The sequence below is a fragment of the Stomoxys calcitrans genome, chromosome 1 (genome assembly GCF_963082655.1).
Source record: "Stomoxys calcitrans chromosome 1, idStoCalc2.1, whole genome shotgun sequence".
NCBI lineage: Eukaryota > Metazoa > Arthropoda > Insecta > Diptera > Muscidae > Stomoxys > Stomoxys calcitrans.
In genome coordinates this window covers 177,283,312-177,309,713 of record NC_081552.1, presented here as the reverse complement: position 1 = coordinate 177,309,713, position 26,402 = coordinate 177,283,312, and the positions used below count along the sequence as shown (strand labels likewise).

Here is a 26,402-nt window from a genome sequence, read left to right as displayed (position 1 = left end):
AGGCAGAGGTGAGAAACAAAAAAACCAAAACAAAAACAAACTCATCGAAATTGAATTCTCTAATACCAACACACATATACACTCTTACCCACTTGGCGCTCATCACCTGTTGTTTTTCATTTGCCTACCCTTTTCTCTAGCATGCGATATAATTTTCGCTGATTTGCTTATCTTCATGTTAAACATGCATCTCGGGGGGCTCTTTAGCCGGTTGGTTTGACTTAGTTTTAATGCGACCTCGCTTATCAGTCGTATTTTAGCAGTGCGATCGTGCGGTTGATATTATTTCTCTACCATCTGATCTAAGTCCGGGAGTGAAGTGAAAAAATTCTTGAAATAAAGCTGCAAAAAAAGTGTGGAGTAACAAAAAATAAATTAAAGGCCAGTCATTACGGGTTCACCCCGCTGGTACTTTCTCTCTTTTGCTTTTTTGTTGTTTCGTTAAGAAACAGAGCCACACGCAGTTACACAAGGCCCGGCCCCATTGCAGGCAGTCAGTTAGGCTGGCAGTTTAGTGTCATTTAAAGTGTAATTTAAAAATATTAAATTTAATGATGATCATATCAGCACAATCATATCCACACACACCCACACAAGTGTTTGTCTATCCATGTGTACGCTGTACTACATGCAGCACATGATACAAACATCGGTTTTCCGCGTTTATTTGATCATGATAGCAGAAGAGTCAGCAGAGTCTCAATAAAAAATGAAGAATAAATAAAGAAGCCTTTGGCTTGGCGAATGCGAACAAAGCAGGCTAATAAAATTTTGCGATATTATCGAAGTTAATGATAAAAATTAACAATAAAACAAAAAGCAGAGAAGAAAATGTTTATTAACTCTAAAAAAAAAAACAAACGACAGTGACAAGTGCAAAATTAACAAAATTGATGATTAATAAAATAATTAAAAGCAAAAATTTTTTTTTGCACATATAGAAGTTATTTTTTTTTGCAATCCATTTAATAAATGCAAAAAAAGTGAAGAAAAATAACAAAAATTCAATTAATAAACAAAAATTTATTTATAATGCGATTCTGGTGATAGTGATTAATCTAAAAAAATGCCTTAAATTTTAATTTACAAAATAGCAAAAAAAAAAGTGATTTTGAAATCTGATATGACAACGATTTCACTTCAACCGTGATAATCACTCAACTGTGTTGCAATATTTAATGCTTCGTTAATTAGATTATTGTTACGTTATAAGCAAATATTGAAGAATTCAAAACTTTTGTTTGTGGAAGAGTGAACAGCTATGGGATTCTGTAATAGACGGGCTGTAGATAAGGAATCGAGATTTTAGATTACAATTTTTTTTCACTATTATAGGGCAGAAATATAGTCAGACTATAGTTATGACTTCACCGGGAAAAATTAATAAAACAAGTAAAAGCGTGCTTAGTTCGGCCGGGCCGAATCCTACATACCCTCCACCATGGATCACATTTGTCAAATTCTTTGGCCAATATCTCTTTATAGGCAAACAAACATAATGGATATGATTATTGACCGATTGGGACCATACTTGGTTTGGATGTTGGAGGCCATAAAAGAAGAAACAAGTAAAAGCGTGCTAAGTTCGGCCGGGCCGAATCTTATATACCCTCCACCATGGATCGCATATGTCGAGTTCTTTTCCCGGCATCTCTTCTTAGGCAAAAAAAGGATATAAGAAAAGATTTGCTCTGCTATTAGAGCGATATCAAGATATGGTCCGGTTTGGACCACAATTAAATTATATGTTGGAGACCTGTGTAAAATGTCAGCCAATTCGAATAAGAATTGCGCCCTTTGTGGGCTCAAGAAGTAAAATAGAGAGATCGATTTATATGGGAGCTATATCAGGCTATAAACCGATTCAGACCATAATAAACACGTATGTTAATGGTCATGAGAGAATCCGTCGTACAAAATTTCAGGCAAATCTGATAATAATTGCGACCTCTAGATATAATAATAATGATAATAATAGCTAATAATAGCTCAAGAAGTCAAGATCCCAGATCGGTTTATATGGCAGCTATATCAGGTTATGAACCGATTTGAACCATATTTGGCACAGTTGTTGGATATCATAACAAAATACTACGTGCCAAAATTCATTCAAATCGGATAAGAATTGCGCCCTCTAGAGGCTCCAGAAGTCAAGACCCAAGATCGGTTTATATGACAGCTATATCAGGTTATGGACCGATTTAAACCATACTTGGCACAGTTGTTGGATGTCATAACAAAACACGTTGTGCAAAATTTCATTCCAATCGGATAAGAATTGCGCACTCTAGAGGCTCAAGAAGTCAAGACCCAAGATCGGTTTATATGGCAGCTATATCAGGTTATGGACCGATTAGAACCATACTTGGCACAGTTGTTGGATGTCATAACAAAACACGTCGTGCAAAATTTCATCCCAATCGGATAAGAATTGCGCACTCTAGAGGCTCAAGAAGTCAAGACCCAAGATCGGTTTATATGGCAGCTATATCAAAACATGGACCGATATGGCCCATTTACAATACCAACCGACCTACACTAATAAGAAGTATTTGTGCAAAATTTCAAGCGGCTAGCTTTACTCCTTCGGAAGTTAGCGTGCTTTCGACAGACAGACGGACGGACGGACGGACATGGCTAGATCGACATAAAATTTCACGACGATCAAGAATATATATATACTTTATGGGGTCTCAGACGAATATTTCGAGTAGTTACAAACAGAATGACGAAATTAGTATACCCCCCATCTTATGGTGGAGGGTATAAAAAATTCAGCTAAATTCGTTAAGTATTGCACCCTATAGTGGCTCAAGTAGTAAAATCAGGAGATCGGTTTAAATTGGGCTATATCAGACTATGGACCAATTTAGGCACGTATGTTGAAGGTCATAGTAGAAGTCGTCGGATATGATTAGCGCCTTCTAGAAGTTGCGCCTTCTAGAGGTTCTAGATCCGAGATTGGTTTGTATGGCAGCAATATCAAAATATGGACCGATAGAGCCCATTTACATACCCAACCAACCTATACAAATAGGAATAATGTGTGCAAAATTTTAACACCTATCTTTATTGCTTTGAAAATTAGCGTTATTTCGGCAGACAGACAGACATACATAGCTAAATCGACTTAGAATGTCAAGACGATTTAATATATATAGACTTTGTTGGGTCTCAAATCAGATCAGTGTGCTTCAAACGCGATGGCTAAATTAGTTGTTGTTGTTGTAGCAGTGTGTTGTGTTCTATCTTTCGTCTGCTTGATTGTGTTGACTATCCAGATCCAGGAACTCTGCGACTAAGATGGGGTGCGTCTAGAGGGATCTGGGTCTGGCAGGGTAGATAACAGGTGACGTGTGGTTCCTGGTCACAATCGGGACATACATCCTGCACGTTGGCATCAATCCGTGCTCTGTAGGAGTTGAGGCGGCTGCATCTGCCGGATTGTAATTGAGCTACTTTGGCCGGGGGAGTTCAATTTCTTCAGGTGCAATGGGAGGGGTCGTTATCCCAGGACGTCATTCACACGGTAATTATTCACCGCATCTACTACTGTGTCTGCATGAATGTTGTCTAGACCCTCTGGATATGCCGCTTGATCTAGCGGTTCTCTATTGGCGTTAGACCTCACGCTCTAGATCATGTAGATTTACCTTAAGGCTCCACAAGATTAGGTATTCTTAGACAACATTTTGTTATGTCTTCGCATTACATCATGTTTGGGATCAGTGGATCTAAAACGATGGGTCAGCAGAGAAACGCCTCAAAGAGGTGTACTGTCTCCTCTACTTTGGAATATAGCCATTAACAATATATCATTGTCCCTGGAAGAAACTGGTGTAAAAGTGGTAGCGTATGCAGATGACATGGCAACTGCGGTTAGGGGAAAGTTTCCCAGCACTCAAAGATATATGCTCATGAAGCTCTACGTGCAACAGCGATGTGGGCTTCCGAAAGTGGTCTAGGTGTAAATCCGTGTAAGACAAGTTGCCTACAGTGGCACCTGTCTCTTATGGAGGAAAGAATGTTCCACTTACAGAAAGCGCAAAATACATAGGTGTTTTGTGGACAGGAAATTGAACTTCAAATCCAACATTTTGGAAAGGGCAAGTAAGGCAACTCTTGTTCTATACGCCTGCAAGGGAGCCATTGGCAAAAGTTGGGGGTTTAGACTGCGTATCATGCATTCGGCGTATACTGCAGTCGTCAGACCTATTATGCTATATGGTATTGTGGTCTGGTGGATGGCGTTTCAAAAGTCCACCTAATGTTCAATACTCAACCAGATCCAAAGGATGGCTTGTTTGTGCATCACAGCCGCACTGAGGACGACACCATCTGATGCACTGAATTTAATGCTACATTTAACGCCTCTTGACATTGTGGCGAGACAAATTGCTGCGATCACTGCTGTGAGATAAAGGGAGCTTTCTCTTTTGTCATCTGGCAGCAACGAACACTGTGATATCCTTTATACAATGTCTGATGTTCCAAGCAGTGTGGATAACACTCTACCTGAGCCGCTTTTTGATAAAATGTACTGTACCACTATTACTGATAGAAGCGATTGGAACTACGATATCCCTGGTAATAGAAGTTACATAGACTTCTATACGAATGGTTCCAAACTAGACGACCAGATGGACTTTGGGGTGTACTCGAAAGACCTAGAACTGGTCATTTCGAATTGGTAACCCGACCACTGCAGTGTGTATCAAGCAGAGATCCTTGAATTAAAGGAAGTGGTGAAATGGCTAAGATATATATCATTACGGCGATTGGCATAAATATCTTCTTACACAGTCATTAAATCCCTGGGGAACGTATTTCTGAATACAAAACCGCACTTGACTCTCAAATTTCCCTCAACGAGATAGCTAAACAGTTCAAAATTCACCTGTTCTGGATGCCGGGCCACTGAGATATTCCAGGGCATTTTAAAGCGGACGGCCTCGCGAGACTAGGAGCTACCTTACACATACCAGGGAACCTGGAATCTGTGGGTATGCTGCTCGCGACACAAAGACGGGGCTGTCAGCATTCGAAAACTATGTGTGCTAATCTAGACTTGACGAGATCTACTGCTTTGTAGTGACTGGCTGGAACAAACGTCTCAGTCATTGTGTCCGTCATGTCTATTCGGAAAACATGCTGACAGACTAAAGGTTGCCAGTAATGACTTTTGCAGAAGCTATGAGGACATCGAAGAAGAAGAGACTATGGAACACATGTGTGTGTCTCGCATCGGCAGTAATAAGGTTCTTATTTCTTTGAGAACCTGTCTGATTCAGCGGATGTGAACATTCGCAAGTTGTTGGGCATTTTAAAGCGATCTGGATGGTTCAACGGTAGGAACTAGAAGGCGTGAAGTATTCACTTCACCCGTAGTACATATACGCGTGAAGTTACATACACGCATAAAGTGAAAAATGTGGCTGAAGATTTGGTGGCAAATATCTTCAGAGGCAGATTCGTTGAGGTAGACGTTCAACCTGTCGCAGATGTCTTTAATGAGTCGGAGGCCTGATGCGAAAATAGTATACCCTATGGTAGAGGGTATAATAAAATTGTTGTGTTTTGTTTTGAGGGCTCGTTTGTTTGTATATTAGGTATGGACTCAAAAAGGGGAAAAGCCGATAGGTTGTAGGTGTAGTTTCAATAATAGAAGACATTGTGTAAAATTTTGAGAAAATCTGTTAAGAAATATGCTGACAAAGGCTTTTAAAGTGAAAGTCGGTTGATACATATATATGGGAACTATATCTTATCCTGGAGGCCACCAAGGCGCAGAGGTTAGCATGTCCGCCTATGACGCTGAACGACTGGAATGCAGTCCTGATGAGACCATCAGAAAATATTTTCAGCTTTGGTTTTCTCCTCCTCATGCTGGCAAGATTTGTGAGGTACTATGCCATATTAAAACTTCTCTCCAAAGAGGTATCGCACTGTGGCACGCCGTTTGTACTCGGCTATAAAATGGAGGCCCCTTATAATTCAGCTTAAACTTGAAACGGACTGCACTGCATTGACATATAAGACGTTTGCCCCTGTTCCTAAGTGGAATTTTCGCGGGCAAAATTTGCAATTTATATCTTAATTTGGACCAATTTCTATGAAATTTTACAGCAATGTCGGCAGTCATGAGGGTCTCGTGCCAAAATTGGTGAGAATCGGTTAACGTATGACCACATTATTGCAATTATAGTCTAAACCGGACAAACATATGTATGGAAGATATATCCAAATCAAATTTGAAGACGATCGGATGAAAATTGCGACCTGTACTTTGGTCAAAAATTTAAAATGGACAGACGGACTTAGCTAAATCGCATCGGAAAGAGATTCTGAGTCGATCTGTATTCTTTTCAATTGGTGAGAGCTACTCCCACCGATTTTGACTAATATTGCAATAATGTGGTCATTTGTTAACAGATTCTATCGAAATTTTTCCAAAAGGATTTTGCATTGACTCTCGACATTACAGGTGAATTTCATAGAAATCAGTTCAGATTTAGATATAGCTCTCATTTATATATAACACCCGATTTTCACTCTTAGAGCCACTGCAAGCGCCTTTATTTACCAATCTTGACAACATTTTGCACAACGCCTTTTTCAACAACAATATCGAAAAAGTTTTGTCAAAATCGGTTCAGATTAAGATATGGCTCCCATATCATCACTGTTTGGGCAATTTACAATAATGTCAACCGTTGTCAACCGTTGTTATTGCAGTTCGAACATATTTGCTCGAAATGGTGTACGGAATGTTAAATAACCCATCTCAAATCATCCGGAGAAGCCCATAAAAAATTGGTTCAGAATTGGATATAGCTCCCACTTTGTACTTTAGGGTAGGTGTAGGATATTATACAGTCGGCACCGCCCGACTTTTGCCATTCCTAACTGGTTTTTAAACAATTAAAGTAAGAATTAAGTTCAGCTAAACTTCACATACCTACCAACATGAATGTATGTCTAGACCAAAGCTTGCCAGTAACGACTTTTGCCGAAACTGTGAGGACGTCGAGGAGAAGAGACTATAGAACATCTGATATGCTTATGTCCCGCAACCGCAGTCAGAATTAGTTCCACTTTAGGTTCTCATTTCTTTGAGAACTTGTCTGATTTAGCGGATGTGAACACTCGCAAGGTTAGGCTTTTTAAATCGATCTGGCGGTGCAACGGTTGGAGGTAGAAGGTATCCTTCTCCTTCTTATTGTTCCTGTGGTACCACAATGGACGAAAATGTCTGAGTGAGTCTGATGGCAGACTTTCACAAAACATTGATGTAATTTTTTCTAATGCCAAATTTCACTCAAATTCACCCAAAAGACAAAATTGTTAATTGTTTTCTTAAGACAAAATTTCAATATATTCAATGGCATCCTCTTATATATAAAATGAAATTGTTGCGCTTTGATTGTTAGTTTGTTTGTCTGTTCCGATTAGACTCAAAAACGGCTGAACCGATTTTCATGAAATTTTCAGAAAGGGTAGAGTTTGGACCTCCGGTGAAAATAGGGTCCTACATTTTTGATATACGAAGGGGGGGACGGACCCTGCCCCATACCCAAATTTTCCAAAACGCCAGATCTCGGAGATGCGCGCGATTACAGCGAAATTTTGTATGCCAACCTATGGTTTCCCAAAAACACGAAATTGGTACATAATGTTTGGATCAAATAACCTGGGGGGACGCCCCATCCTAAAACCCACCCGGACGGACATGTTTACCAATTGGGTATTTAAGAGTAAAGTACGAACTTGGTATAAAAAAATTCGGGGCGTCCCCCACCACCAAAAAATCCCCCATCAGGTTTTATTAACCGCCTTGGGCAATATTTGTATCAAATGAAACGTATTTAAAAGTAGAGTATGAATCTGATATAAAAATGTATTCCTTGGTATCTGAGGTGCCTCCCCATCCCCCAAAATCCCCCAGCAGGGCTTATTTACTGATTGGTATAATATGGATATCAAATGAGTTGAGTACACATCTGTTATAGGAATTTGGTGCGGAGCCTCCCCACCCTTAAACGGGCAAGAATGTCCAACGTCACAAAATGGGTATCAAATGCAAGGTCTTTGGGAGTTGACTACGAATCTGGTATACATATTTGGGATAGAGTCTTTGACCGGCCCACCCACTAAATACCCTTCAATAGGTCGTGTAGTTCGAGCGGTATAATATGTGAATTAAGAGAGAGGTCTATGTTAGTAGAGTTCCAATCTATCTGGGTCACGTCCAGCCGTCCTGCCATTCAGCAGGACATGTATATCGCGGCAATAATGGACTGAAATAAATTGTCTATTGGGTCTTAGCGTCGGGGGGAGCGAGCCTCTCCTCCCAATAAAACAACACCAAACTGTCATGTAGGACTACCAAGACTATATTGTACTCAAATGAAAGGATGTGCCATCCTATCAAAAAAAAGAAGGAATTAAAAATATTATATGAAGGCCGATCAGGATTGAATAAGACAGCAATAAAAGGTTTTTGGTAGTAGAGTATACTTTTTTCCCTCAAATTGGGATAGATACAGGAGGACCAACGGATTTTTCAAAATGTGTGGTATCCCAAGAGGTAGCTTTGAAATATGACTTTGCATGTAGATAACCAAAACAAGTAAAAAGGCGTTAAGTTCGGCCGGGCCGAACTTTGGATACCCAACACCTCGGGTATATATGTAAACCACCTTTCATTAAAATTCGGTAAAAATTTCATACCTTATGACCCATATCAATTATATCAAAACATGTTCCGATTTGGACCAAATACTAATAAGTACAGTAGCTATATCTAAAAATTAACCGATCTGAACCATATACGACACGGATGTTGAAAAGCCTAACATAAGTTACTATGTAAAATTTCAGTGAAATCGGATTATAAATGCGCTTTTTATGGGGCAAAGACTTTAAATCGAGAGATCGGTCTACATGGCAGGTATTTTCAAATCTGGATCGATCTGGGCAAAATTGAAGAAGGACGTCGAAGAACCTAACTAAACTCACAGTCTCAAATTTCAGCGACATCGGACAATAAATGCGTCTTTATGGCCCCAAAACCTAAAACATAGATATCGGTCTATATGGCAGCTATATCTAAATTTGGACCGATCTGTGCGATATTGCAGATGTATGTCAAGGGGCTTAACTTAACTCACTTTCCCAAATTTCGGCGACATCGGACAATAAATGAGCATTTTATGGGGGCTATATGAAAATATAGTCCGATATAGCCCATCTTCGAACTTAACCTGCTTATGGACAAAAAAAGAATCTGTGCAAAATTTCAGCTCAATATCTCAATTTTTAAAGACTGTAGCGTGATTTCAACAGACAGACGGACAGACGGTCGGAAATGGATATTTCGATGTGTTGCAAACGGAATGATAAAATGAATATACCTCCATCCTTCGGTGGTAGGTATAACAAAAATTAAAAAGCGCAGATCTGAACGAGACCCGTTGCCCTTAATATCTTAATAGCCACCTTCAAAATGCTTGACATTATAGGGCCAAACAATATCGTGCTCTAGCATAATGCTGATATTATTTCATGGACAAGTGTTTCAAGGTCGCCTCACATGAACTCCCCCTAACCCACACATATATACCAACTAAAGCAATTTGTAGCTCTACTTCTACTTTCGGGGCAAAGGGTTTGGCTACTCCAATCCACTAAGAGAATGAAGTAGACCTAACGTCCGAACTATAATGGGCGGACTCCCCTCTTAACTTATTTTCAAAAACTACAGATCACGGAGATGGGTGGGGCAATTTAAAATTTAGTTTGTTTACAATAACTCAAAAACAGAAATTCAGTATCCTTATTTATGGTGGGGTACCTAGCCCGCTAAATGGAAATACAACCCAATAATAACAATATGGGGTTAAACTTAAAGGAATTTGAGACTAGAGAACGAATCTGATTATGACGGTTTACCAACCTTAGCAATATAAGGCTCAAATGAAAGGTATTTGGGAGTAGAACACCAATATGATATCCATATTGGGACGAAATATCTGAAATGCAGTACCAGTACTCCCAAACAGGACCGTGCCAGTATAGGACTCATATAAAATAAGAGAGTGTGAGAAGACGCAGCGGAGCGGGCACTGTCTAGCTAGTACATATATATATATATATATATATATATATATATATATATATATATATATATATATATATATATATATATATACATATATATATATATATATATATATATATATATATATATATATATATATATATATATATATATATATATATATATATATATATATATATATATATATATATATATATATATATACATACATATATATATATATATATATATATATATATATATATATATATATATATATATATATATCTTGTTGTCCGATTTAAAGTAATATTTATTTGTTAACCGACCCCTCATAGAATTTAGTTATAAAGATTTTTTTTTCCAAAGATAAAACATAAAGAAAAAGCTTTTAATAAAATGTTATTAAAAATTCTCAAAAAACCTTGTTTACGAAATGTTAAAAATTTTATAACAACTAAAACGCCGTGCTGAACATTGGATACCCTTCTTATTTTACAGAAAATTTATTCCTCTAGCCGAACGTAGTATGTATTTCCGAGTGCTTCGATCTTCTGCTCTTTGTCTCCAATCTCTGACACCCAGTTTCGAATTGTCTCTCTCCACTTGGTCACTCCATCGAAGTTTTCGTCTTCCCCTTTTGCGTCTTCTCTTATAGTCGCCTTGAAAGATATCTTTGTTGGAGCTGACAACATGACCTAGCGAACGTAACCGTTTTATTTTGATGTATTTAACTATGCTATAGTTGTCATACCGCTAATACAGCTTGTGGATCAAACGACACCTATATTCTGCATTAACTCCATTACTGGTCCATATATTTTACAAAGAATTTTTCTCTCAAACACTTCAAGTACTGACTCATTTGCTTTCGCAACTACCCATGCTTCGAGAGGTGGCTATGCTCCTCAACTTCTCTCTAAATCCAAAGTAGCATCTTTTAGCCAATATTATTCTTCCTTTTTATTTTCAAACTGGTGTCTGTTGTTTCGTTCTTGGCGGTGCTGAGGAAGATCAAGTTGCTGACTATCCTAAAGTTCTCCATGACTTTGTGGGAGTTAATACCTTACACTTTGTCTTATCTTCATTAACTGCCAAACCCACTTTCTTCGATTCACTTTTGATACATTCAAAGGCTGCGATTGCTTCTTCCGGTGACCAACACATAATATCGATAATATCATACTAAGGCAGCAGTGCTTGCCGATGAAGGACTCTATCGGGTCAATCCTCTAAGTAGAATTGGCTGCCATGGGATTGGTGATATCGATGTTATCGGCACAGGCGAGTAGCATAGGTTTTCTTGTCAGAAGTTCGCCATGCCTATTCACACCTGCTTCTCGTATAATCTTCGCCAGCAGGATATTAAAGAGTTCACACAATAGATTGTCTCTCTGTCTTAAAACCTTGTTTGGTATTGAACGATACCGAGATGTTCTTTCCTATTTTAGCTTTTGTGTAGGAAATGTTATGTTCTATTAAAATAAAATTTTGATTAAATGTCCACATCTGAACTGATTGCTTACTGAATGAATACTATTTTCGATCTCAAGCGATATCAAGAACATCAAAAAGCTCTTCTGCAAAAACGTTGCTTCTGCATTGTGGAATTCGCCCAAATCTAAACTCGAGGTTATTTTATGGAATTTTCCCACATAACATACATGCAGAATTGACTGATTTTGTTCTTCAAGCATTCACCAATCAGCCTAGACATTGACAAACACTTTGTTGTGAGCCAACTTAAATTTGCTGAACAAATTATGATCCACACATTTCTCTAACATTTTTTAAACCAAAAATAGATTACCACCAATTAGCGAGTCATAGCTAATGAAAACAAAACACATAACACGATTCAAACGCCAGGGTTCACCTGCATATTCCCCTCTCCAGTATTGGCTTCATTTGGAAAAAACTGCTTTATAGAAAAGGGAGACAATTTCCGTCTTACAAGTATATCTTCGCTGCACATGTCATTCCACTCGAAATGACTTATTTAAGTGGAAAACGGCAACGTCGCAGACACAAAATGAGTTTAAATCTTAAATGAAAAATCATAGCTGAACCTCAATGACGAGAGACCGGCGACCGAGACAACGATCGCATCAATTGAAATAAATAAATTTTCATACAAAAATGTTGCGGAAGTGTTAATTAAATTCTTCAAAGCGTTATTTGCCTCCATAACATTGTACTACTCTAGTTACTCATATGCTGACGCGTTCCACATAAACCGTGAAACTCTCGGACACCATGAATATTAGGCTAGCATGCTATTCATTTTGTGATTAGTACATACATATGATACAAGTTCGACTATCGGGTCAATGGGTGCTATGCTGGCGTTAGGAAAGTGGCTTTAAATATTTATGTGAAAATGGTTGGAAGTTTTTTTTTTTAATTACAATATTTTATTGTTCTAGCACAGTATAAGTCAAAATCATAAAAGAAGAAATTGTGCAAAATGTTGACAAAATCTGTGAAGAAATGCTTTGAAAAAGGCTCTTAAAGTGAACATCGAGTGACATATAAAGGGTGATTTTTAAGCTTTTATCTGGTTTAAACAGCTCACTCACATTTTGTGTTTTCTTTCACTGTCAAACGTCTTCAGTTTGGTCTATAATTTAACCATGAATCGTCTTATAAAAGATCAATGCTTGCAAATTATTGAATTTTAGTATCAAAATGCGTGCCCTGTTAAGAAAGTTCATGGCGCGCTTCTTCCAAATTATGGTCAGTTGGATTTTTGTCTCAATGGGTACGTGAATAAGCAGAATTGTCGATTTTGGAGTGACGATCAGCCAGAAGCATTGCAAGAGCTACCAATGCATTTAGAAAATGTCACAGTTTAGTGCGGTTTATGCGCTGGTGGCATCATTCGAGCGTACTTCTTCACAGATGGTGCGACTCGTAACGTAACTGTGAATGTTGCGCGGTATCGTGGGATGATATCCCACTTTTGTTGCTCAAATTGCAAGAGCATGACTTGCATGACATGTGGTTTCAACAAGACGGTGCCACATGCCGCACAGCACCGTAACAATGGACTTATTGAGAGGCGAGTACGGTGAACATTTTATTTCAAGTTCGTGACCGGTCGCCGATATGGTGCGATTTAACGCCTTTAGACTATTTTTTGTGGGGTTATGTTAAAGCCCATGTCTATACAGACAAGCCCGCTTCAGTTGGCGCATTGAAAGATAACATTGAAGCATTTATTCGTGAGATACCGACCGAAATGTTGGAAAGAGTATGTCAAAATTGGACTGAGCGGATGAACCATTTTAGGCGTAGCCACGGTCAATATTTACATAAAATAATCTTCAAACATTAAATTATATGGTCCGTACTATCGATTCAAATAAGGATTTCATGAATTTTTCTGAATTTTATGTGCTTTTTGTTTTTGTTTTGAAAAACTTTCCTATAGCTCTTAAAAATCACCCTCTATATATGGGAGCTATATGTAAGTCGGAATTGATTTCTATCAAATTCTCCAGTATTGTCAAGAAGAAAACCTTCGAGCAAATTTTCGTGATAATCGGTAGACAAATGTCGATATGGGAGCCATATCCAAACACTTTTAGTTGAAAGGCATAATTTTATTCCACATACCCAACTTCTATCAAACCAGCTTCTAGCAACCGAACAAGGATAATCGAGAGACCGGTTTATATGGAAGCTATATCAGGTTATAGACTTATTTTCCTTGTAATAATTCAAGAAATCAAATCGGGAGATCGGTTTATATGGGAGCTATACCTGGATATAGACCAATTTGGACTTTACTACATGCACAAATTGAGCCAAATCTGACAAAAAATGCGGCTTGTGAGGGCTTAAAAAGTCAAATCGGGAGATCCCATAAAAACCGATCTTCCGATTATGCTTCGTGAGCCCCTTCAAGGCGAAATTCTTATTCGAATGGACTGAAATATTACCCAATGGCTTCTACTATAGTCTTCAACATTCAAATCACTTATGGTCCGAATCGGACTATACCTTGATGTATCTCCAATAGCATAACAATTACTATCCATTATTCTTTGTTTGCCTAAAAAGAGATAAAAGAAATCGAAATATGCGATCCATGGTGAAGGGTATGTATTGGGTTGCCCAAAAAGTAATTGCGGATTTTTCATATAGTCGGATTTTTCACAGCTTGTGACTCTGTAATTGCATTCCTTCTTCTGTCAGTTATCAGCTGTTACTTTAGCTTGATTAAAGTTCATTCTAAGTTTTATTACAAATGCATTTACTTTCTTTAAAAAATCCGCAATTACTTTTTGGGCAACCAATAGGATTCGTCCCGGCCAAACTTAGCACGCTCTTACCTTTTTTCTTTGTTCTGCTCGCGCTGCTTGTTCTCGTTCGTTTACCGTAACACTCGGAGTTCTCTTGTGACTCTCTCTACTATTACCCTTAAAAACACATTTTAATAATTTTTTATGCCGAATTTCCTGAAATAGGTTAGGTTAAGTTGAAAAGAGGGTGCACATATTAATCCGCTCCATACCCCTACACCAACGCCAGTAATCGGCTTGTTGCGCGCTCTAAATACTAAAAAGTAACCTCGAAAAAGAGATTTAAGTCAGGAATTCCGTGCTGCTTACAAAATTCTTAATTGTATTCCATACCACGCCCCTTAGTTGGTTTATATCTGGTATTGTGTTCCCGCCTAAGTGCTAGTTAACCGCAAAAGCCGTGCAATGACATAGGAAATGCTCCAACTTCTCATCATCTTCCCTGCATGCCCTACACATGATATCACTTGCCGCACCGATTTTGCATAAGTGAACTCGTAGTCCTATCTGTCCTTTTATGATACCGAAAGTTTTACTGACCTCCTGCTTGCTTCCATTGGGTAAAAACCTCGTTGTCTCATAATCCGGATCTCGCCATAGGATTTTCGTCTTCCTGCCGACCTTTTCGCTGTTTCACAGTGTATCATGCATGTTCGTAGCCCACGCTCTTAACTCGGACTGAAAAAAGTTCAATAAAAAAAAATTTCTTTTTTTTTGACCGGCCGAGGGATTCGTACCTTGATTTGCAAGTCATGAATGGTATGAGAGTTTTGTGCGCTAAATGGTAGTACGCCTTTTTGAAAAACTACCTTAACTTAAGAAATTGTTGAAGATCCACATGATTTCAATTATTTTGTCTCTCAAGTTCTACAAACCTACTTCCACAAATAATGTCTGCCATGCAATACTAAAATTCGTTGAGAATTTAAAGTTTCACATACAAATTTGGTATATAAGATTTCTGTATATATAAGATTAGGCCCAGCCGAAGGATGGTATACCCCCATCCTCAATTCCGGTGAATTTTTCACCGGATTATGACGAGAGGTGGTTTACATATATACCCGAGGTGGTGGGTACGCAATGTTCGTCCCGGCCGAACTTAACGCCTTTGTACTTGTTTTAACTTATCTAGATTTTTTGTGTTTTCCTATAACGTACAAAATATCGCATATTATAAAATTACTGATCTCTGTTGCTACCGGTTAGCAGTTTATATCATTTAATCTCCCCCAGCCAAGGCAGTCAATAAATTTTGTTTATTTGCTCGATTATATAAATTACAGAAAATTAAATTAAATTCACTAAATAGAGAAATACAAAAATGAAATAAATAAAGCACCAACCTACAAGAAAATCAAACGCAAGAAAAAACCAATTCGAAAAGAAAAACGAAGAATAAAAAAAATTTATATAAAGTGCATATTATCACTCAACATCGCTCACTCCTAAGCTAGAGTGAATGCAACAAAAGTGAACGCGAATGTGCAACTAAATAAAGAATATGAATTAATTTTTTATTCGTCCATCAATCCCGTAAAGATCGCCACAGCTAACCAACGGACCAGCATTGTCACCGGTATCATCAACGCCATCGTCACTGCTACAAATACCCACATCGTAAAGAGTGTTTGAAAATCAGCCTCGTTTCGCCTTTGTACGACGACAGTTTTGGATTTCAATTAAAGCCTCTGTCACCAGCGAGCAGTCAAGTCAACCCCTGCCGCCAGCTTCCAGCAAAAGTGTATTCTTCTAAGCGGTAAGTCAAAATTCATTGAAGACTGAGCGCGTTATAATGGCGCAGTTCATAACGATATATTCTTATTGTGTTGTTTTGTATGTATTCATGTATCAGATATACAAGCAAACATGAATTCATTCATAGACAGTTTTTTAAAAGATTCTTGGGAATCATATCAGCTCTGAGAGGATTTCTAACCTCTGACTGCCTGAGCAAGAAGAGACTAGATGAATTATGAAATTTGCATATGTTGTAGCATGTGACTCACCTGTAGACGGTTGACTTCAAAGAGAACTAATTACCATAGCCATGCCACTTAAGCCCCCTTTTTAATTAAATATCACTACACCTACACACTTTCTGTTAGCGCTTCCTCTTTGTTTAATTTAATTTTTTTACTAGTCTACTGACTATTTGAACTCATTTCTTTATAAAATATTATCCTATTTATGCACTTGTTTATTTTGTTTATCATTTGTTGAATTCTTCGAATCGCATTTTTAGATAGGAAATTGTCTTTTGCCTTGGAAAAGTTAAGAAAATTATAGTTGCCCATTGAACTGAAAAAAAAGTAATAAGGCCGAGATGGTGGGTATCGAAAGGTATTTTGGATACCCACCACCGCGGGTATATAAGTAAACCACCTTTTGTCATAGCCCGGTGAAAATTTATAATTCATGCACCCATAGCAGCTATATCGAAATAGGGTCCGATTGTTACCTAGTTCGGCACGGACTTTGAGTGGTGTAACCTATAGGACACAAAACCTATAGCACAGGGATATCGAAAAGCCTAACATAAGTCACTGTGTGAAATTATATCCCAATCTGAACCAAACTGAACCAGTAAGGAAAGGCAAAAGTCGAGCGGAGCCGACTATATAATACCCTACACCACCGAGTCTACATAATACTTTTAATCTATAGCACTTATATCCAAATTTAGTCAGACTTTAATTTTGCATACCTATTGAAATATCGAAAAGAACCTTCTACGATTTTCTTACAATGGTACGAAAATTGTGGCTTCTACAGCCTTAAAAGTCGAAACGCATAAAATATATATATGGGAGTTTTATTTAAACCTGATTCGACGATTCGACATCTCATGAAAAATATTGCAGAGATCGGACCAAAATTGTAGCTACTACAGCCTTAACTGTCGAAGCGATTAAAAGATATATATGGGAAATTTACCTAAATCTGGCGACGTCAAATAAAACATCTCCCGCAAAATTTTGTAAGGATGGGACCAAAATTGTGCCTTTGATGAAAGATATATATGGGAGCTATATCTAAATCTGTACCGATTTAGATGAGATGCATACGTATTAAGACGTCACACGAAACATATCATGCTAGATTTGGTAAAGATCGGACTAAAATTGTGGCTCCTACAGCTTTAAAAGGGCATATCAGATGAAAGATATATATGGGAGTCATATCTAAATCTTAACCGATTTTTATAAAATTTTGCACACATCTTGGGACGAATTGAACAGGGATGCTGAGGAGCTTAACACAACCCGCTTTACCAAATTTCAACAAAATCGGACAATACACTCGTCTATTATAGGCCCAGACCTTAAATCGAGAAATCGGTCTGTATGGCAGCAATATTTAAATCTAGCCCAATCTTGGCCAAAATAAACAGGGATGTCAAGGGGCCTAACACAACTAACTGTCCTAAATTGCAGCGAAATTGGACAGCAAATTCGCCTTTTATGGCCCAAGACCTTAAATCGAGAGATCGGTCTATATGGCAACTATATACAATAATAAACCATATCTGAACCGATCTGGGACGTATTGACCAAGAATGTTGAGAAGCCTAACACAATTAACAGGCCCAAATTGCAGCAAAATCGTATAATAATTGTAGCTTTAATGGGCCTAAGACCTTAAATTGGCAGATCGATATAAAGGGTGATTTTTTTGAGGTTAGGATTTTCATGCATTAGTATTTGACAGATCACGTGGGATTTCAGACATGGTGTCAAAGAGAAAGATGCTCAGTATGCTTTGACATTTCATCATGAATAGACTTACTAACGAGCAACGCTTGCAAATCATTGAATTTTATTACCAAAATCAGTGTTCGGTTCGAAATGTGTTCATTCACCGTAACGTTGCGTCCAACAGCATCTTTGAAAAAATACGGTCCAATGATTCCACCAGCGTACAAACCACACCAAACAGTGCATTTTTCGGGATGCATGGGCAGTTCTTGAACGGCTTCTGGTTGCTCTTCACTCCAAATGCGGCAATTTTGCTTATTTACGTAGCCATTCAACCAGAAATGAGCCTCATCGCTGAACAAAATTTGTCAAAATTTGAACACATTTCGAACCGAACACTGATTTTGGTAATAAAATTCAATGATTTGCAAGCGTTGCTCGTTAGTAAGTCTATTCATGATGAAATGTCAAAGCATACTGAGCATCTTTCTCTTTGACACCATGTCTGAAATCCCACGTGATCTGTCAAATACTAATGCATGAAAATCCTAACCTCAAAAAAATCACCCTTTATATGGGGGCTATATCAAGATATAGTCCGATATAGCCCTTCTTCAAACGTAACCTGCCTATGGACAATTAAAAGAATCTGTGCAAAGTTTCAGCTCAATATGTCATTTTTAAAAGAGTGCAGCGTGATTTCAACAGACAGAAGGACTTGGCTAGATCGTCTTAGATTTTTACTACGATCAAGAATTCACTTATCTACGGTTATCCTAACGGCTGAAGAACTCAAATCCAGGGATTTATATGGGGGCTATTTCTGTTTATAAACCGATTCGGACCATACTTGGCATGGATGTTGAAAGTCGTAACTCAAGTCGACTCAGTTCGACTCAGAATGTCGAGACAATCCAGAATATATGTACTTTATGGGGTTATTAGATTAGTATACCCCCATCGTTTGGGGATGGGGGTATTCCGTGCTACTTACAAAATCCCTAATTGTTTTCATGCCACGCCCCGCGAAAGCCGGGCTATGGCATAGGATATACTCCGGCATCTCATCATCTTTCCCACATGCACTACACATGCTATCACTTGCCACACCTATTTTGCATTAGTGAGCTCGTAGTCATATGTGTTCTGTTATGATACCGAAAGCTATACTGACCATCGTCTGCTCAAAATCCAAATAACACTAACGACAGTGTTACATGCGCATTCGTCGCCCAGTAACCAAGTTTACTGACGGCAGTCCTCTGGCCTTTACTGCCAAATCATCTGTTCTTTCATTCCCACTTACTCCGCTATGGTCCAGTATCTTAACGATGCTTTTAATCTCCTTCTTACACTGCAAGACTTTTCGTGACCTTACCGTCTTGGTTGTTATTGCCCTGATGGCCAGTTTACTGTCCGTAAAAAGTTTACAATCGACGTCCACGCGTTATCATCACACCACCTCACGCATTCTGTAATCGCTCGGATCTCCACCTGCAGGACCGTTTTATGGTCAGGCAGTCAAAAACAGATCTTGTTCCTGGGTTCTCAATGCAGATCTCAGCCCTACACTTTCCTATGGTTCCGTCAATCCAGAACTATACTTTTGGCAGCAGTGTCTCGCACTCAACCTGAAGTGTTGTCTCAGGTATCCGATCAGAAACCTCTTCCATTCCTTCCAGGTTTCCTATCTTCGACTCGATTATGCCGCGATGATATTACCTGCTCATATCCTCTATCCATTCTCCCATCGCCTTAAGTCTAATAGCCACAATGGCTGCCTCACACTTAATCTGTATGTCAATGGGTCGGATATCTAGAATAGTCTCCAGTGCCCTAGTGGGCGAGGTCCTCAGCGTAATTTCTTTTCGTTGCGCGTAAGTAAGTATTGGTCTAATCACGCTTCTGTAGAGTCAGTGCCTATTATCTGTGAGCCTCCTGAATGTGCCATTTCCAAGTCAGTTTCCTGCCTAAGATCGCATATAAGTATTTGACCTTCTCATTCTAATCATTCTATTGAGGAAACGTGGTGCGTCAAGTTGGCCCACCTTCATCTTCCTCGTGGATAGGCAGACTTCTATCATCTGTGGATTAACATTGAGACTATTATCCTTTCGGCACGCTTGCATAGCTGGATCGGATACTTGACCCTTAGATGCTTTACAACATTGTCTGATGTATAGAAGACGGGTTCCAATCCCTTCTCAGTCAGCATAGGTTAATTATGGTGGTCACGCCTAGAAGGGGCATTAAAATGCCGCCCCTGTTGCGTGCCTTGAGCCACTTTATAATAAAAGGGATTATATTGATGTCATGGAGGCCACCGTAGCGCAAAAGTTAGTATGTCTGCCTATGACGCTGAACGTCTGGGTTCGAATCCTGGCGAGACCATCAGAAAAAAATTTCCAGCCGTGGTTTTACCCTCCTAATGCTGGCAACATTTGTGATGTAAAATTTCTCACCAAGGAGGTGTCGCACTGCGGCACACCGTTCGGACTCGGCTATAAAAAGGAGGTCCCTTATCATTGAGCTTAAAACTTAAATCGGATTGCAGTCATTAATATGTGAGAAGTTTGCCCCTGCTCCTTAGTGGAATGTTCATGGGCAAAATTTGAATTTTGTATTGATGTCATGGGTCACACAAATTATCCACCTGTTCCTTACCATATGGTTTATCCAGTCTCTAAGGAATGGATCAGTGTGTCGGTCCGCACATTGTTAAAAGCCCTCTCGATGTCAATGCATACCGCCAGTGTGTACGTTTTGGCTTCAAACGATTCTTCTGTTTTATGCACAACCTCGTGCAGGGCAGTTTCCATCGGCCTTCCCTTGACATTGGCATGCTGTTTGTATTTGAGCAGTTCACTGGATGACCTACTCTTTATCTTAGTATGCACATACATTCCATAGCCCTGAGTAGAAAGGACTTAAGGCTTAAAGGCTTGAAGGCCTTTGGTGTGGCATAACTTGTCTTGTCGGGTTTCAGTATAAATACTACCCTCGCCTACTGCCAGGCTTTCGGAGTATGTGCAAGCCCTAGGCACGGTGTGAAAATAGTGGGCTCCAGATAGTCGGCCTCCTTCTGAAGTAACGCCAGAAATATTCAGTTTGATTTAAATGGTTACCATAAATTCCGTTATGATAAACCTTTGATCCATTTAATTATTCCAACAATCCAGTGTCTCCCTGTATCCCGTCGTATCCTGTAGAAAATGCGTTTTCATCGAAAGCCTCAACATGTTCTCCGTTGTCTCTGCCCTCTCTCCCATGTCGTCTTCTACCGTTTCTGTTTGGACATGGGTTTTGAGAGAAACTTTTTCATCTTGGCGGCTTCAATAACGCCATTGACCTGGTCGCAAAAAAGTTTCCAGGCGGCACGTTTTGCTGCTCTGATAATCTTATTGTTCTCCTTGGGCCGTGTGTAATACACAATCCAATAAACTTTCGCTTTTTTACGACGTGATCTGTAATAAAATCTGCGTACCTCTTTCCCAATATTGCGAATCTCCCCGGACGTCCAGAGTTTTTCTTGGGCTGATTTTCTTTCTCGAAGAGACATTGTCGTCAATGTCTTTTATGCTTAGACTATCTAAAAAGTCTTGGCCAATTCGTCGTCTAAATAGCCTTCCGAATTCGGAGCTGGCAGTGCTATTCTAAACCTGATGTAGCGATGGTCTGAGAAGGAGTGCTCCGTGGAGACCCTCCAATACTGAACCTCATTGATTAGATTTTCCGAACATATTGTCACATCTAAAACCTCCTCCCTAATCCTATTAATAAGGTAGTAGTGTTACCAATATTAAGTGTTATTAGTTCGTTAGTATTCAATAATTCTGGCAGGGCTTGGCTTCGCTTATTAGTGTTGGTACTACCCCACGAAATGTGGTGAGAGTTTCCATCGCACCGTATTAGTACCTCATTTCCTGTCGGTCTTGCTTTTCCCACCAACCGTTGCAGCTGCGGCGTAGGTGGCGGTCTAGAAGAGTCGAAGGCAGATAAAGTGATGCCAGGTATGCTCCACCGTTTCCCTATCTCACCACTGTTGCAACCGACTTTGACAACTCTTTGGAAAATACATAATTAAAATTTTTATGACAAATAACGCAGGTCTTCGGACGAGTACCAGTGTTAGCATAGAATAATTGGTAGTTGATATGGTTCAGTCCAGAAACTTTGTTCCGGGTCGTCCATGGCTCCTCAATTAAGGCAATATGAATCTTGCTCTTGCTGATTTTCTCCATCAGAGCGTGAGTAGCTGTCTCGCTCCTGTGAGGTTTATCTGGATGACCTCAATCATTAGTCCTCCATTCGATTGGCTTTTTGGGAGTGTATGATGGTCTCATCATCTATTCCCATTGAGTTTCCCGTCACTGCACTTCCTGATGTTTTATTATTAGGATCTTTGCCTATTCTAGTCTTCCGAATCTTAAGAAAGTCGGTAACGGTTCCATCATCGTGTCCCTGTATTCAAAATTTCAGCCAAATCGGATAGGAAATGCGAAATGCGCTCTAGAAGTCAAAACCCCAGAAAGGTTTTTATGGCAGCTATATCTGGTTATAACCCGATTTCAACCATGCTTAGCACAGTTGTTGGAAATCATAACAAACCACCTCATGCAAAATTTCAGCCAAATCGGATAAGAATTGCGCCCTCTAGTGGCTCAAGTAATCAAGATCCAAGATGGGTGGTTTATATGGCGGCTATATCAAAACATGGACCGATATGAACCATTTACAGTCATAACCGACCTACACTAATAAGTCGCCTCGCTAGCAACTCAGCTCAAACCGTTCCAAATTTCAAAGAGATATCTAAATCTGTTCTCAAAACATGGACCAATATGAACCATTTACAATCATAACCGACCTACACTAATAAGGTACCTCGCTAGCAACTCAGCTCTAACCGTTCCAAAATGTCAAAGAGATATCTTAACCTGTTCTCACACGGCATATGGTTTACGGTTTTTCTTTTGCCCTAGCCCACTGTGCGACGTTCCTCAGTTTGTTTGTTTTAATCATGCTACATAGTCTAAGATTGGTATTCCTAAAAATTATATTTGTATCGTAAATGGTAAGAAGTAGCCAGTCAATCGTAATACTATTATACCTGCCCTCCAATGACGGTGGTTATAATTAGCTAATTTGCACCTTCAGGCCAATGACTGTATAAAACACCACAATGGGGATTTACAAAATCATTTCACGAGAACTCAGTCAGCACGTGATTTTAAAACATTTAATTAAACGAGTTTTACTTCTAATGCCTAAGCAAGATTTTTCCAGAGCTACCATAGGTATAATTTAGTTGTTGGATATTCCAAAGCATATACAAATGTCTTGCAAACCAAAACGCATTTTAAGTGTTTATGTTCGGTTTTGTATGTATAGAAATGTTATCTCAATTTACTCTAATTTGATTTTGTTGGGGATTACAAAAAAGCAAATAATACTCGTATGTAGGCTACATAGACATTGGTCTCACGTTGAGGTAATCTTTTTTATTTGCAGGAAGTGGGGCACCTCTGTTACTGATATTATCATTTGAATAAATACATGATTATCTTTGGTTGGTAAAGGCAGCTAGTCTATCCCTGCCTGTTTTCGTATAAATTATTTTAAAACAAATCGGAGAAATCCAGGCCCATATATAACTTAATAAATTCATAAAAAATATATTTATGTACGGCTATAGCCATTCTGAGGTTTCATGAAGCAGATTTGATTAAAATAAATTTTTGTGGATAACAAATAACAGTTAACTGAAACACTAGGTAACAAGTTTAAAACTTGTTACTTATTATAGAGTCCACCATATTCCCGATTGAACTTCGTGAACCCCGAAAGGAGGATATTATTGTCCAATTGGGCTGAAAATTTAACGTAGGGTTTTACTTAATTTATTTTTTTTTTTTGGTTAATTGATAAGGTCGTTGCTAATATTGATTCAAATTGATTCATAATTTGATAAAAATAGCTCCCGATCAATCGATATGATTTCGTGAGCCTCTAAAGAGAGGAAATATTACCAGATTTGGCTGAAATTTCAAACGTGGTATTTTTATGGCTTGCAACAATTATGAAGAGTACGGTCCATACCGGTACAAAACTTTATATAGCTCCTGTATATTTGAAAAAGTAATTCAAACATGTCAAATGCGACCGATGGTGGTGGGTACATTAGAATGTGTCCTCGCTGAACTTAATGTAGGTTTGTTTATTGTTGTTAACAACCTTATAAAGTGTTCCTTCGATTAGATTTTTTTAAGCTTCTAGAAGTTTAAATTTTTATCCGATTATTTGAAATCTCCTACTAGAAGTGCTTCAACAACAATACCAAATGCCGCCTAGATAGGTATATAGAAAGATATAGATATGTAGTTCTTAAGACACTACAATCCTCAGTGCATACACGATTTTATTAGTTATCTAAAGTTCGGCGCGGTCGAACTTGAGACACTTTACTTAATTGTTTCTTGCTATATATGTATATTATGAAACGGCCAAGGGTTTTATAAAGGGGATTTTGTGGTACATATTACGGCCAAACGGCTGAATGGATTTTAATAGAATTTGCATCAACCGAAAAATATTTTTCGAGAGAAGCGACGAATATACATATATGAGAATTAATTTTCCTTAAAGAAAAGCCATGAAAAAGAGGAATAAATTTTCAAGAAAAGAAGAAGAAGAAGAAAGAAGAAGCACAAACACAGTAAATTTTTGTTGGTTTTTCGAAAGCATTCGTTATGGGTTGTGAATGCATAGTGGTGAAATAATTAGTAATAGTAAGAGAAACAAATGGTGCAACAGAAGAGTATAACTATTATGGTGAGGCTGTTGTGGGGGTGGGATGTGGGTGGCCCTACTTGGTTTGTAAGTCGGCCAATTCCTTAAAGCTCGGCTTTAGCGTGCGACACATAGGCATTTTTGTTGTTGTTTGTATATGTTTTGCGAGGCTGCACAACAATACACATTTTTTTTAACTACAGGTTAAGGCGCTATTACACGGCATGTAGATGTCTTATGACATGCCACTTTTTGTATTCAAATGTAATTGGAAATGTTTTTCAAAATTGTCAATTTACAAACGATTCATCATTTTTGCTTTCACACCTGTAAGTTATTTTTGTATGAAATAACCTAAAAATTTCAGCAAAAGCTATTTTTTTTATGCGTAATTATACCCTCCACCATAAGATGGGGGTATACTAATTTCTCCATTCTGTTTGTAACTACTCGAAATATTCGTCTGAGACCCCATAAAGTATATATATTCTTGATTGCGTGACATGTCGATCTAGCCAAGTCCGTCCGTCTGTCGAAAGCACTCTAACTTTCGAAGGAGTAAAGCTAGCCACTTGAAATTTTGCACTGATACTTCTTATTAGTGTAGGTCAGTTGGTATTGTAAATGGGCCATATCGGTCCATGTTTTGATATAGCTGTCATATAAACCGATCTTGGGTCTTGACTTCTTGAGCCTCTAGAGTGCGCAATTCTTATGCGATTGGAATGAAATTTTGCAGGACGTGTTTTGGTATGATATCCAACAACTGTGTTGAGTATGGTTCAAATCGGTCCATGTTTTGATATAGCTGTCATATAAACCGATCTAGGGTCTTGACTTTTTGAGCTTCTGCAGGGCGCAATTCTTATCCGATTTGACTGAAATTTTGCACGACGTGTTTTGTTTTAATATACAACAACTGTGCCAAGTATGGTTCAAATCGGTTCATAGCCGGATATAGCTGCCATATAAACCGATCTCGGATCTTGACTTCTTGAGCCTCTAGAGGTCGCAGTTATTATCCGATTTGCCTGAAATTTTGTACGACGGATTCTCTCATGACCGTCAACATACGTGTTTATTATGGTCTGAATCGGTCTATAGCCCGATACAGCTCTCATATAAATCGATCTCTCTATTTTACTTCTTGAGCCCCCAAAGGGCGCAATTCTTATTCGAATTGGCTGACATATTACACAGGTCTCCAACATATAGTATAATTGTGGTCCAAACCGGACCATATCTTGATATCGCTCTAATAGCAGAGCAAATCTTTTCTTATATCCTTTTTTGCCTAAGAAGAGGTAAAAGAACTCGACAAATGCGATCCTTGGTGGAGGGTATAAAAGATTCGGCCCAGCCGAACTTAGCACGCTTTTACTTGTTATTGCTAAAGCTATGAGAAAGCTGGTTAAATCATAAATTTGTGAAAAGAATTTAATAATGTGCTACTTTCATTCGACTGACAACAAAAAAAGCTGATTTCGTTATGTTTTTATCAGAAGGAAT

At 38.6% G+C, this 26,402-nt stretch overlaps 1 protein-coding gene across 7 annotated transcripts in view; it reads left to right on the top strand.

Annotated features, from left to right (window-relative positions):
- Nucleotides 1-249: 249 nt before the first annotated feature.
- The window catches only part of LOC106093786 (axotactin), a 448,664-nt gene continuing 422,511 nt past the window's right edge, over nucleotides 250-26,402 (top strand). For 4 of the 7 annotated variants that reach the window (XM_059363594.1, XM_059363742.1, XM_059363709.1 and 1 more), the window contains exons 1-2: nucleotides 250-528; nucleotides 15,693-16,165. The gene's annotated coding sequence lies outside the window, so the exon portion shown is untranslated. The remainder of the gene's footprint in view (nucleotides 529-15,692; nucleotides 16,166-26,402) is intronic. The other 3 variants (XM_059363679.1, XM_059363659.1, XM_059363628.1) reach the window with 3 other exon arrangements.